This window comes from Eptatretus burgeri, chromosome 3 (assembly GCF_056783735.1).
Source record: "Eptatretus burgeri isolate ZD-2024b chromosome 3, Ebu_testis_v1, whole genome shotgun sequence".
Lineage (NCBI taxonomy): Eukaryota > Metazoa > Chordata > Myxini > Myxiniformes > Myxinidae > Eptatretus > Eptatretus burgeri.
The window spans coordinates 140,808,089-140,821,484 of NC_140963.1; the positions used below are offsets into that span (position 1 = coordinate 140,808,089).

At 46.7% G+C, this 13,396-nt stretch overlaps 1 long non-coding RNA gene across 9 annotated transcripts in view; it reads right to left on the reverse strand.

Moving 5' to 3' along the window:
* LOC147031152 (uncharacterized) overlaps positions 1-13,396 on the reverse strand; it is a 297,080-nt gene that overhangs the window by 72,148 nt on the left and 211,536 nt on the right. The window lies entirely within an intron of this gene.

Consider the following 13,396-nt stretch of genomic DNA (forward strand, 5'->3'; position numbering starts at 1 on the left):
ATACGGAGGGAAGGGAGGAGAATACAGAAAGGGTGAGGAGGAGAAGCAAAATGGGTGTTACAAACAGAGCGGAGAGGTGGAGCGATAGAAACAGAGTTCTGGGTGCTACAAACAGAGTGAAGAGGATCAGGAGGGACAGAAACAGAGTTCAACAGAGATGGATATGATTGCTCAAAGAGTACTTTCCAAAAGGACTGCCCACATGAAGAACTTTAAAAATTCAAACACAAATCCTGGCAATGGCCTCATCATCACATTTGCAGTTGCACATGTTACATGTGGTCAGCATAATCTGACATCATTGTTTTTGCTGTTAAATGTTTGGCATTATAATTGTTGACATAGAACAATGTAAAACAGCCTTGGTGTTGTTTACTATTGCTCTGAGATATGAGTATAGTACAATGAATGCATTTTTCAACACGGCATCATCGGAGTGCGATTAAAATTATCATGATCTTCGCTTGTATGGGGTCGACAAGATAGCTCAAAGGCATGTGCGCTACCTTAGAGATATTTCAACTGCGTTCAGTTGTCGATTCCACCAAAAACCTTCCCTCGGATTTTACAGAGAGAATGCTGCATCGATGAGTGCACCGTTCGGTGGATGAGACGTCATGTTGGGGATCGGTCTGAAGACAGATTGTTGGTGGATGATGAAGAACCTTCGATGTATTTCACAAAGTTTGTGACTGTTGCTCGCACCAGATACTGAATTTCTACCGAAACAACTTCTCCAGTCAAAGGTCAGGCCTGGTCAACCGGTTCGTGAAAGACTTGGGCAAATATTACACCATCTTATGAGCTGATAACCTGAACCAACTGGACGTGGTGAATGATGAATGATTTTCACCTTGCCAGTTGATCAGGTCAGGTAAGGTCAGGTATGGGAGCATGCACCAGAGCAGCACGTTGCTGCGTCCACTTTCCGCCGGTACTCCAGGGACCTCCGTCTGGCCATCCCCAAGGCAGATGCATGGCCCATCCCCATCTCCTTGAGATGCCGATCAACCTGCTGCAACCACGAGGCACGTGGTCGGCCCATTGGCCTCCTCCACTCACGAGACTCCCTCGCTGAGACAATCTGGTGAGCAGGATCAGCATCAGGAAAACGAGCCACATGTCCATACAGCCGCAGCTGAAGCTCACGGACTATGCAGGTAACAAATCTCATTTGAGTATCTCTCAGCAACCGCTCGTTGGACACAAAGTCTGAGCAGCGATAGCCAAACATTCTCCGAAGAGACCTGGTACCAAAGGAATTAAGTCTCCGTCTCAGATCCCTGGTCAGAGTCCAAGTCTCGCATCCATAGAGCAAGACTGGATGCACCAAGGACCTGAAGACTCGGACTTTCGTCCTCCCATACAGGTACCGGCAGGGCCACACCCCATTATCCAGTGAATCCATGACTCCCCAGGCCTGACCCAGACATCATGTTGATCAACGAAGGGGAACTAACAATGAATTATATTGTTGTGTCAGGCTTGCATTTGGCTCATACAGAAACGCTAATCTTAGCAAATTATAAAACATTTTTATGGGCCTTGTAAATATGACATACACAATGGGAGAAAGTGGGGATGGTAGTGGGTCAAACGGTGCTTTGGCAGTTATGGGTGAAAGGCCATTTTGATTCATCATGCCCATGTTTTGGCAGAGGCTGTGAGAGTGCAAGTGTGGGACAGAAAACAGAGAGAGAGGGAGAGGGAGAGGGAGAGAGAGAGGGAGAGGGAGAGGGAGAGGGAGAGGGAGAGGGAGAGGGAGAGGGAGAGGGAGAGGGAGAGGGAGAGGGAGAGGGAGAGGGAGAGGGAGAGGGAGAGGGAGAGGGAGAGGGAGAGGGAGAGGGAGAGGGAGAGAGAGAGAGAGAGAGAGAGAGAGAGAGAGAGAGAGAGAGAGAGAGAGAGAGAGAGAGAGAGAGAGAGAGAGAGAGACTGGAGAGCAAGAGACAGGCATGGTTGGCTGCGCTTCGTCTTTGTGCCTGTGGACACAGCTCGTCCTCTGGTGAGGTGGAGCAGTTCAGCGGATTGGGCTGCATTTCACCCTTGCACTTGTGGATTATATTCAACAAGCAGTGGTGTGGAGCGGTGTGGTGGGGTGGGCTACGTTTTGTCCTTGTGCCTGTGGACATGGCGAGGCCCACGGTGAGGTGGAGCGGTTCAGTGGGGCGGGCTATGTTTCATCCTCGTGCCTGTGGACTCTGTTGGACATGCGGTGAGGTGGAGTGGTTCAGCGGAGAGGGCTGCGTTTCGTCCTTGTGTCTACGGACACGGCTCGGTTTTCCCTCGTCGGTTAGCCCTGCATGGCAGGCTACTGGCAGTGAAAGAGGGTGAGGTTTGGCAGAGTGTCTGAAGGAGTCAACGGTCGAACTGAAGGGTGGAAATTGAGTGTTAAAAGTAGTGACTTCTAATTGACTTGTGTTTACTTTGAAAAGTTTGACTTTTTTTGTTTTTTGCTGAGGGAGAAGTGAGTCGGGTGAAGCAGAAGAAAAAAAACAATTGTTTTTCTTCATATCTATTCACACCTCCCAACACCACGTGTTTCCCTGCCCCCTCTTCTTCTTCTTCCTGTTACTTTCATCGACCAACCAGCTTCCTTCTGCATTTGCTGATCCAAATTCACCAACACCAATTTTTCTTCAACGTTTCCTTCACCGAAGGCCTAAGTCACATTTGCTCTACGGCTAGGATACGGCGGCCGTACCCCCCCCCGAATTGACAGAAATGTGCGGTGGCCACAGAGTTTCTGAGGTGGCCTCAGGGTGGCCCTACGCCGTATGGCTATCTTTTACAGGCCGTAGGGGTCGCCGTGGAATTATAGCGCGGAGTTATCATTTTTTTCATTTCTAGGTTGGCCATAGCAATTCGACAAGCCGTAGCCATGATGTAGATGTGTTCCACGTCAACCATACGTAGGGCGTACGGTAGGCTTGCGTTATTCGTGCGGCTGCCGAAGGCTCTTATCAATGAAAAATGAATTTTGCCAACCCCCAAAAAATTACGGCGACCGCACTATTTCCACGGTTGCCGAAGGGTAGTCCTAAGGTGTCCCTGTGTTCAGCGTACGGTGGCCTTGCGGTCTGTGTGACAACCTGTGGGCAACGCAGGGTCGACGCACGGTTCCCTTACGCCCGCTGTGCGTCCTAAATACGGCCTCCGTGGCAGTCTGCGTCGACCGGGAGTCCACCATGCGCTACCGCTAGAGATCGGAGTATAGGTGTTTGCCTATACTGTACTCCAAACTGGTATATTCAGTTATATATATATATTAAAGTTATAGTATATTCAGTTATATATATATTAAAGTTATAGTATATTCAGTTATATATATATTAAAGTTATAGTATATTCAGTTATATATATATATATATTAAAGTTATAGTATATTCAGTTATATATATATATATATATATATATATATATATATATATATATATATATATATATATATATATATATATATATTAAAGTTATAGTATATTCAGTTATATATACTGGTATATTCCGAACTGTTATATTTTTATTTCAGTAAAAAAAGAACTGGTATATATACCCACTCGTTACCGTCCGTCTGGCCACACGTTCGCCTTAGGGCCCGCTGCGGTCACCGTGCGCCATCAAATCAAAGACCGTACGGCACCCCCACGTTTTCGGTCTACATAATTTATAAATACCCCGTGCGGCTCCCCGAAAAATAAAAACATCTGTGACTGCTACATAGTGTGACCGTGGAAATACTGCGGCCGCCCTATAATTGCTAGTGGCCGTAGATTTTACAGACCCGACGGCCGCCGAGCCAAATGCGACTTCGGCCAAACCGAACATAATCTCTCAAAAAACATAAAAATTAAAAACAAAAAACAACAATCTCTGAAAATGTTACAACTTCCTCTTTCAGACGCGTGCTTCTCGTTACTCCATCATAATTCACGACTCTTTTTCTTCTTCAAAAGACTTTTCAATTTGACTTTTCCTTCATCCCGCGTCTCAGACGTCCAACTGTTATGACGTTTCTTTTCTCCATTCTCTTAATTCTCCTTTATTGCATCCCTCAAGTTATGTCTTGAGTCGCATCTCTGACTTAAATTTTTTTCTTTAATTCCAGTTTGTAATGCAAGTTCGTGTTCCATTATTTATTTATTTATTTTTTTACAACTTCAGTGCCAATTCACCCCACCTCCTTAAACGTACCTCCTCACCCCTCACCTGTTATCCCCTCTCCTTACCCCTCCTATCTTTCCCCTCATCCTACTCCGCTCTTGGCACCTCTTCACTGTCTTCTGCTTCAGTAACAGCTCCTCTGTTGTCCCAAAGTGTGTGGCGTTCTAACATCTGTGGGCTCCATTCTCACCTCACAGATATCCCACTCTCTCAATCAGTACTCCCCACAACATCACAAACATGCTCCTTCCTTCCACTCAGCACAACTTCTGCTCTTCCCAACCCCTCAAATCTTGTACCCCCCCCTGCCCACTCCCTTCTTCACCGTACCACTAACCAAATCTCGTACTTCCCCTCTCCCCACCTCTCCCATTGCCCTCCTGTACCTTGGCCGTGCCTCCTCTTATCGTCTCCCTCCTTCTCAAAGCAACCTTCACACTCTCCCCCCTACAAGCTTCCCTCTCACCTTTCCCAAAAACTCCCCCCTCACCCTTCTCCCTCAACTCTCCCCTCTCTCCCTTCTTCCTACAATCTCTCCCCTCACTCCCCCTTCTCAAAGTTGCTCCCCCCCTCACATCCACAAGCTGCCTCTTTCCCCTGCCCTCTCTCTTCCACCTCATCACTCCACCTCCTCCAAGCTTCAACTTCCCTCAGCCCCCTCTCTTATTACTCCCCAATGCACCTCAACGCCTCACCACCGAGCCTTTTGTCTTCCTCATCCGGCCCTCTCCCATAGCTCTTCTGCAATTCCCCACACTCTTTCAACAAATCTCGTTATCTTCCCCCCTTCCTCTCGTCCTACCCTCCCCCTCCACTGCCCTGCACATAGAGTCCCCTCCGTCTTCCTTAACAGTTTGGACCTCAAACATCCGGGGCCTTTGCTCAAACCTGACACATCTTTCCATACAGGTGGCCATTGACAAACCAGACATAATCTGCTCAACAAGAACGTTCTTCCATCAAGACGTCTCTGACTCCCTAGTATCTCTCCCTGGTTACTCCCTCCTCTGGTATGACAGACCTGAGCCTCCTTGCTCTTGCTCTGTTCGTCAGTGGAGTGGAGGAGTTGCTCTTTTCATCAAAAACTCTATTCCTCACTCACCATGTACTGCCCTCACTCCCCCACACCCCCAGGAATACCTCTGGCTACGGCTTCCCCTCCACTCCCACCTCATGTTTATATGTGTGTTGTACCGTCCACCAAACAGTGATGACTCCATTTACATCTCACTCTCGGAAAACATGGAAGAACTTCTATCCTCTCATTTCAACTCTCTCTTCCTCATATGTGGTGACATCAATTGTCATCATACCGGTTGGCTAGGTGTGAGTTACTCTCTCACCTGTCATGGCACTTCAGCAAAGGACTTCTGTGACTCATTGGGACTGACTCAATCGGTCAACTTCACGACCCGGATCTCAACCAACGGAACTCCATCTCTTCTGGATCTGATTTTGACCAATTTCATGGACACCATTTTTGAGCAGAAAATGTCTGCTGTTCTTACTCAGCTCCAATCGGTTCATCTGACCACATGCTTGAAAAAGTAGAGATCTCTCTGGCTGTTATCAGAGAACCACCGCAGCGCCGTCGAGTCTGGAATTTCACTCAGGCCAACTGGCAGGGTCTTCAAGCAGCCATCAAACTTATAGACTGGTCTCCCATCACTACTTTCTCCAACATCAACTCATCCCAGAAATTGTTTAAAAGAAACCTGCTCTCCCTCATGCACAGATATATCCCCTCTCATCTTTAGTTGTCCGACCCTTCCTCCCGCCCTTGGTTCACTGAAGCTTGTGGTGAGGCAGTTGTCCTGAAACAACTTGCCTTCGCCTCATGGAAGGCAAATCCAACTGAAGGCAATCTCAGTTCCTTCCACAAACACAAAGCTCGGAACAACAAGAGAACTACGTCAAGAGAGCCAGGAAACAGCATCTTTCTAATTTTGTCTGAATTCCCAAACCTGTCTCCCTCCTCCAAATCCTGGTGGTGTCCAGTTACCTCCGCCACCGAAGGTGAAGGAGGTTATGTTTTCACCCCTTTCTGTCTGTTTGTTTGGGTCTTTGTGTGCAGGGTATCCAAAAAAAATTGGGGACGGATTTGAACGACACTTGGTGGACTGGTTGGGTGTTTGAAAAGGACAAATATAATCGATTTTGGTGAAGATCCGAATCTGCATATGAGGATTATTTAATTTTTAAAGTGATTCTTCATCATTGAGAGATAGAGTAAAAATCTCATGCTCTTCAATCTCACGCTTCCCTCGAGGTCTTCAAAACAGCTGTTCACCACCACCTCTTATCTCCCCCCATCCAAGACCATGATCTTTTCTTCCCCCATTAATCCACTCCAAACCCACCTCCTTCAAATTCCCTGCTTTCCTTCCTGAGATTCCCTGTCGTGTAAAGACCTGAAAGTCCCTGTAGTGTCCATCTTGTATACCCCATGTTCCTCGTCCAACCCCTCTCCTTTCCACAGATCTAATGTCTCTGCTCCCCACTGTTTTGTCCTTCCCACTCCCACCCCTCTTGTCTCATGCCCCCCTTGCTGTGTTGTGTGTTAGCTCTCATAGGAGCCTCGACAAGGTGTACCAAAAAATCAAAAAAGGTGAGGGAGAGGAGTCGAGTGTTGAGGGTGAAAATGAGAACAAGTTTGGAGGCGAGTGGCGAAAGAGGTTTGTGTGTATGTGTGTGTGTGTGTGTGCACATTGCACACATGATTGGGATAGCAGGCGAGAGTAGTAGTTCCAGCAGGTCAGCAAGGACAGTGCTGCTGATTGATAACCTGAACATCACAAATTATTCAGTACCAGCTCTGTCAGGTGGGTAGTGATTCAGAAGCAAGGTCCATCTTGGTCGTTTGAATGTGGGATCAATGTGAGAGAGAAGGGTAGAAGTGGTGGAGATGATGCAGAGAAGGAGTTTGGAAATGTTGTGTGTGCAGGAGACCGAATTGAAACGACACAGAGCGAGGACATTGGTAGGAGGATAAAGTTGTTACACACGGGTCGTCATGGAAGGAGTAATGTCTGGGAATAATAGTGTCAGAAGAGATCAACAAGCAGGTAATCAGAGTGGAAAGATGGGAGGGATGGATAATTATTGCATGGGTGGTGATACAGAGGCAAATGGTTTGTGTTGTTGTGGTATATGGGCCACAAATGGGAAGGACTGGGGCAGAGAAGCGGGAATGCAGAGATGCACTGGAGAGGATGATGGGAATGGATGAGCTGCAGGTGATGCTGTGCATTGCGGGGGATTTTAACGCGTACATGGGAGTGGCGGAGCCGGGTGAAGAGGAATGTTTTGGAAAATTTGGGTGGGGAACAAGGAAGAGAGAGGGTTGAGAGCTAGTGGCGATGGTAGCGAGGAATGGGATGGCCATAGCTGGTTCATTCTTTCAAAGCTACAAGATTACCTGTAGGAGTGGACATCAGAGAACAGATTTCGATTTGGTGGCAGTAAGGAAGTGACAGTTGTGGAGGGTTAAGGATTGCAAGGCAGTGACGGGAGAGTGTGTTACTATCCAGCAGATTATCACGTCAAAAGATTATTCGGTGGGGGAAGTGTCGGGGAAACGTCCTCGAAGAGTACAAGGAGAGGTTGAGGGCTAGGTATGAGCAACTAATGAAGAAGTGGAAGCTTGGGAGGAGGAGTGGAAGAAGTACGGAGAGGCATTTAGGGGAATTGCAGAAGTTTTGTGCGGTAGAACGTCTGGAAAGGGTGCATTGTCTCGGGATAGAAACCAGGTATGATGGACGGAGGAGGTAGCGAAGGCAATTGGTGAAAATAAGGAGGTTTGGAAGAGGATCGAGAACATCAAGGATAGGGGGAGTCAGCCGGATGCGGGGTTGCTACACCCATATGGGCAGAAAAAGAAAGCAGTGAGGAGAGCTGTGGATGAAGAGGAGGTGTACAAGAAGTTGGAAAAGGATGGTGGGAGGGAGATGATATATGAATTGGCTGGTGACAGGGATGGAGATGGTAAGGACGTGAAGTGTGGTGGGGGGTGGGGTGGGGGGAGAGGTGTGATTAAGGATTGTGATGGGAGGCTAGTGACAGGGATGGGGATGGTAAGGACGTGGTGTGGTGGGGGGAGGGGAGGTGTGATTAAGGATTGTGATGGGAGGCTCGTGACAGAGAGGGAGCAGTATTGAAGGTGTGGGAAGGATATTTGAAAGAGCTGGTGAACCGGGAAGGAAGCAATGCTTCAAGCTGGAGCTATGGAGATCACAGAGGAGGAAGTGCGGATGGCATTTAAAAGGATGAAGAAGGGTATAGCACCAGGCATTGATGAGGTGTGTTCAGAGATGATGATTGCAGTGAAAGAAGTCGGAGTCAGTTGGATGAAGAGATTGTTGAATATGTTTCAATTCCATGGGGTTGGAGGGCAGGGTTAATTGTGCCAACATGGAGGGGGGGACTGTGATGTTCAAGATCCAGGGAAGTGCAGCAGCATGATGCTCCTAAGTCATGCAATAAAGGTGCTGGAGGGAATTCTGGACAGGAGGATAAGGAAGAGTGTGGAGATGGAGATTGGAGAAGTGCAGCAGGGGTTTAGAAAGGGTAGGGGAATGGCGGATGGGATGTTCACACTGAGACAGCTGGTGGAGAAGGGGTTGGAGGTGGAAGGTGAGATGGTATTTGGATTAATGGACCTGGAGATGGCCCATGACGCTGAGATGTCCCAAGAGAGATATCCCAAGAGAGATGGTGATGGCAACACTGACCTGGATGGGAATGCAGGAGGCAGAAGTCAGGTTGGTGAAAGGGATGTACAAGGGAGTGAAGGGAAGAGTTTTTGTTGGTGCTGGGATGGCTGAGGAGTTTGGTGTGAACATCAGTTTGAGGCAGGGAAGCTCTCAGCCCACTCAAGTTTATGATGGTGATGGAGCTGGTAAGCAGGAGGGTGAGTATGGGGAGAATGTTGTATGCAGACGATCTGGCTGTTGCGGTGGAGAGGGGTGAGCGGGAGATGCAGGAGGTACTGGAGGAGTGAAAGGAGGCATTTGGGTAACATGGGTTGAAGTTGAGTATGGAGAAGACTGAGGTGATGTAGGTCTGGCAGCAGAGAAAATAAATTAATATCATATTTAGAGGGGAAGGAGATCAGGCTGGGAAATAGTTTTGAGTATCTGCGAGGAATAGCGATTGGGGATGGAAAGTCTGAGGTGTGGAGGAGGATTTAGGTGGGTGTGAATGTGTCAAGAACGGTGGAGGGGGTAATACCAAACAGAAAGATATCAAGGCAATTAAAGGGAAGGTTATGATGTCATGTGTAACACTGGCCGACCTTTATGGCCTGGAGATGGAAGCACTGACAGAGAGACAACACCAGAGGCTGCAGGTTTGCAAGAACAACTGGGTCCAGAAGTGAAGAGGGTGGATAGAAGGAGAATGGATGAACTGAGGGAGGAGATTGGTGTGCAGATGAGCTTGACAGGGAAATTGTTGAAATGCCGGCTGAGATGGGCTGAACACGTGGTGTGGATAGGGGAAGAGAGAATGGCAAAAAGAGCGGATAGATTGAGGGAGCAAGGTAGGAGGAAAAGAGATAGACTGTGGTTGAAATTGGAGGATTGCGTGAGGAGGGATATCCATAAGGTTGGGGTAGTTGGAGAGTGGATGGAGTTGTCTGAGGACAGAAGGTGGAGGAGTATTGTGGTCAAGGCAGAGCAGAAGCTTGGTGCCATCAGACCTCATCCCTTATAAAGGGATGAGGAGAATAGAACAGCTATTCTCACAAACAGCCCTTCCAAATAACACTCTCAGGGTGTCAGGTAGGAAGTCACAGGCAGGGTGATTCTTAAATGTGTGCGCCGTTCCTTGGATGGACGTTAAACGGGTGTCCCGTTTGCCAGCATTCATTGGTGGACATTTTGTATTAACTTCATCTTGTCTGTGTTTGGATCCACCTTGTGATGACTGTAAAGGTCTTGGAGCACAACTTCAGCCATGTTCCTGAAGCTGACTACATTGGGTTTGTCGTTAATCTCAGTTTGGATGATGCTATCTCCGATGTGTTCCTGGAGTTTGAACCTCATGTGCGCTTCGCTGCATGCGCTACATTTTGAGTTTAACAGATTCTCTTCAATACGGCTCATGAGATCATTGATGGTGATCTGTTCATCGTCATTTTCTTCAAGAAATTCAACAACCTCCAAGAATGCATCTGTTCTTGCTTCATCTTGTGGCCGACCAAGTTTAGCCCTTTTTAGGCACCTTTTGTCCGTTTGATCAACTGCTTGCAGCTGCTTCTTTCTCTGGAAATTTATGCTCCAGGTCCGGTGGTACACTGCATCTGCAGCATGCAGGTTTGAATGTGAAAATTTCTAGATTGTACAGTACCTGCCCAAGCATCACCTCTTTCATGACAAGATGCCATGACTATCCATTTCATGATTTTGTCCTTGACTTACTGTAAATGGTCTTGACTGGTACAACATTAGGCCTCCTTCGCTTTCCTCCGATATTTGCTGGTTTGCCACAGAAAAGACAATCAGTGTTGAAGGAAAACGGTTCTTCTGATGACCGACGTTCATGCCTTTCAGTGTATTATTTTTTTTTTTTTGCACACATTGTCGAGGCTCGTATGAGAGCTAACACACAGCGCACAGCAAGGGGTTCATGACACAAGAGGGGCAGGAGAGGGAAGGTCAAAACAGTGGGGAACAGAGACATTCGATCTGTGGAAGGGAGAGGGATGGGGCGGGGAACACGGGGAATACAAGATGGACAATACGGTCCAAAGTCCTCTGAGTGAGGTCTTTACCATATCCCTTCTTGTATCGTTTAACAGCGCTGGCCATTTGTTGTGGGTTGCAGTATTTTCGACGGCAGTCCTGGTGTACATGTTCTCCAGGTACACAGTTGATATCGATGTCATTGCTTGCTTCACTGGGCCGGTTAATGCTTGCACTTCCCTCCTTGCCAAGAGTAGCTGATGCTGATGTCCCTCCTTGAATTGGCCGTTTTCCAGATGGCACAATCCTCTGACACTCCCATGACGAAAATTAGAAAGTAGCATAAAAAATTTGAAGTATAATTGAAAAGTATCATTCGATATTAACATATAAATCTGCCACCCCTCCAGAAAAAAAATCTTTAAAACTGTTCTGAGTGAGCTAATTTTTAGATATGATACGTAAAATGACGTGAGACATTTACTACCCCCACCACCGAAGGTGGATGGAGGTTATATTTTCACCCTTGTCTGTTTGTCTGTGACCAGGATATTTCAAAAGGTTGTTGATGGATTCTGACAATAATTGGTGGATGAGTTGGGTAGGTGACAAGAACAAGCTGATTAGATTTTGGTTCTGGTCCGGATCCAGATCCGGCCTATCAGTGGGATAGAAAATGTAAACTGTTCAGTCGGGCGTAGCTACGCACTCCACCGAGTGCCGTTTTAGTTTTGAATGTTTTAAGTCAGATCAATATTTTAAGGGAGTGGGATTTTGACCAATTTTGCCTCCCTCTGAAAATAGGCACTTGGGTGGGGTTAAGATATTGAGGGTCGAGGAGTAGCAGCTGAAACCCGAATCCGATCCAGGTTTCCTTCTGATGACTCCATCTTTGCTTCTTCGGGTTCCTTCTGATGACTCCATTGCAATGTTTGGTCTTCTGTTTGATCATGTTTGTGCCATATCCTGATGCTGTGTGGATTGTGCTTCCCCACTGATGGACCTCTGATATCTTCTGCCTGTTGCTGCGTTTAAGCCTGGGGAGTAACTGCTAAAATCTATCGATTTAGGTTCTTCCCGACATCCTTGTTCTTTGTTCCTTTCACACTTCTTTATAGCTTTTCACATTTCTCTTTGTTCATTGTAATTCTTGCTTTTTTCATTCGTTTTATCTCTTTCACTGTTTATTTCTCTTCCGTTATCTATCTCCCGAAGGAGAAGTGAATTCTCGAGGGTAGAGGAGTAGCAGCTGAAACCCGAATCCTATCCAGGTTTCCTCCTGATGACTCCATCTTTGGTCTTTACTTCTTCGGTTTCCTTCTGATGACTCCAATGTAGCATCTGCTCTTCTATTTGAATAGGACTGATTTTTTTCGAGAACTTCTGCCTTGCTGGATTACTCAAGACTTTTAACAAGTCAACGACGACACGAGGACACTTGTCTGAGTATAAAACAGTTGAGACATTCCGTTGCAATTTGGTTGAGGGTGACACTATGTATTTCTTCGTAAAATTCCTGGAATATTAATAAAAGGACGGCTTTGAAAGGAGCTAAGGTAAGTGTTTCAAACTGTAGATAAGTCATGTTGAGCCAAACATTCGATGGGACGGATTGGATGTAATTAATAACCAGTTGAGAAAGTCAAATTTGATAAGAGATAAGAGCATTCTACAAAGTAACCTTGATGAAGCTTTCAATTCTGTATTTACATTTTGTGTTGCTTTAAGGTTTGTGCCTTGTTCTATCAAGGTCAGCACTCCATTGCGGTAAATGTACAGGACGGGCATGCTATGAACTATAGTATCTCAGACTATCTTCCAATTGTTCATTCACTGCACCTCCGTTGTTTGTGACAATCATGGCACTTTCTCTGACAGTTAGACCAAGCCACCAGCCACAGTCTCTGCTGTGTTTTGCAAGTGCTGCAGTGCCATAACTGTGATTTTATATTTTATTTTTAGAATTAAACTCTGTGGCTTCGATTTATGTATGTTCCTTGTGCTCTGAAGACAGCCCTTTCTCACATGGTTTGGCCAGGCCAAGGCCCAAGGTCAGTGCCGTGTTTTATGCAAAATGTACTCTTGCAAGTTTCACATGTATGTTCTCATTCGTTCTGTGTTTTCCATTGTGTTTGTGTGGGACATTCAAAAAGTTCTACAAACGAGATACTTATGACAATCCATGACAGGCAAAAGTTTGTATAGTCGCCTCTAAACTGTACAGTCTGGGCTTGATTCTCGAGCTAAGTAAAAGTGTTGCCCAGGTTTTGTGGGGGGGGATTGGGGCAGTTTGAACATGCTCAACTGGGGCCCGCAATTCACCCCATCATGGCTCCCAGGACCAAAGCTAGATTTTGAGGCGATAGCTGCCCTATACTGTTTTTATAGCGGAGTCACAGTTTTGTCGCATTCTGCCGCTACATATCCAGTTAGATATACTCCTGTCTTAGTGTTGTTATGTTTGTGGGGTAGATGGAGGAATTTCATAGTCAAGACAGGATTGTATAGCATTGCATGGTCCGTGGACAAGCAGGAGACATCTCGACGTAAGTTAA